Genomic DNA, 1,227 nt, shown 5'->3' with positions numbered 1-1,227 from the left:
TGGTCCTGTTGACTTCTAGTGATGTCCATGATGAGAGCAATGCTTCACCACTCAACACATATAGTGCTGACGAAAGGTGTGACCTAGACATGTGAAGCACTGAAACGGCTAGGTTTTCTGTAATCTTCTGAGTTATATCAGAATCCTGAAATGTTAATATTGGAGCTGCAAAAGTCTCTAGAGGGCGTAGAAAAGTGCTTCACAAGATTGGCTATGCAGCAGAATTAACTGTAGGAGCTTTTGAAAAATCAAAGATTCCTGGGTCTCATTCCAGACCAGCTACATCAGAATCTTCAGGGGAGTTAGGCATTTTTCATATGTTCTGTAAGATAATGTTGATGCCACCATCCTGGCCTTAGTCAGCAGACTAATGTGTAAATCTAGAAATCACTGGTTTAGTTCACCTCCCTCATTTGACAGAAGGAACTGAGGCCTAGAGCACAGTTAGGACTTTGATGTCCTAAAGCTGGTTAATGACAGGGCAGACATAACCCAGACAGAACAGGTACATTTCAAGCCTCTATGGAACCCCACCATCTCTCTCACCTTTCTGTACAAAATATGATAACACCTTCAAAGAGGACTTGCACTTTGCTTTATTGGGACAATACAAGTGAGCTTAGAAGCTACATTCTGAAGTACAAGGTGTGATCAAACAGTACGGTAAATGTTTAAATTTTAAAAATTTATTACAGTAAAAGACACATTGCCATTAATCTCCCTCAAAATACTCCCCCTCGCTTCAAACACACTTATCCCATCGTTCTTGCTACTTCCTGAAGCAGTTCTGGAAGTCCTCTTTCGTGAGTCTTTAGTTGCGCTGTCATGGCTGCCTCGATGTCTTAAACCGATTCAAAACGTTTACCTTTAACGGTCATTTTGACTTTGGGGAAGAACCAGCAGTCACACGGTGCCAGATGCAGTGAATAAGAATGAGGACACACCATCATGTTTTTATTTGACAGAACTTGTCCTACTAGAACCCATGTGTGACATGGAGCCTTTCTGTTGTGATCACAAAATATGGTGAAGGCTGCTGCTGAGTGCCATCCAGCAGAAAGGCAGGGATCTTCAATACGGGAAGCGGTGCATCAAACCTTAGTAACAGTGTGTCACAAGTTTCAACTTGTTTGGTGCAGTCAGTCGGGTGTGAGCTATGATTGGAAGAAGGTGTGTTTTAAAAGTATGCCATAAATCATCCTCATCATGACCACACTCCGTGTCACA

The 1,227-nt window shown here is 42.3% G+C and overlaps 1 protein-coding gene across 7 annotated transcripts in view; it reads left to right on the top strand.

Moving 5' to 3' along the window:
* GTF2H1 (general transcription factor IIH subunit 1) overlaps positions 1-1,227 on the top strand; it is a 42,016-nt gene that overhangs the window by 39,262 nt on the left and 1,527 nt on the right. The gene's annotated exons all lie outside the window — the stretch shown is intronic.

The sequence above is a fragment of the Hipposideros armiger genome, unplaced genomic scaffold (genome assembly GCF_001890085.2).
Source record: "Hipposideros armiger isolate ML-2016 unplaced genomic scaffold, ASM189008v1 scaffold_159, whole genome shotgun sequence".
NCBI classification, from domain to species: Eukaryota; Metazoa; Chordata; class Mammalia; order Chiroptera; family Hipposideridae; genus Hipposideros; species Hipposideros armiger.
This window is presented reverse-complemented; position numbering and strand designations above follow the sequence as displayed.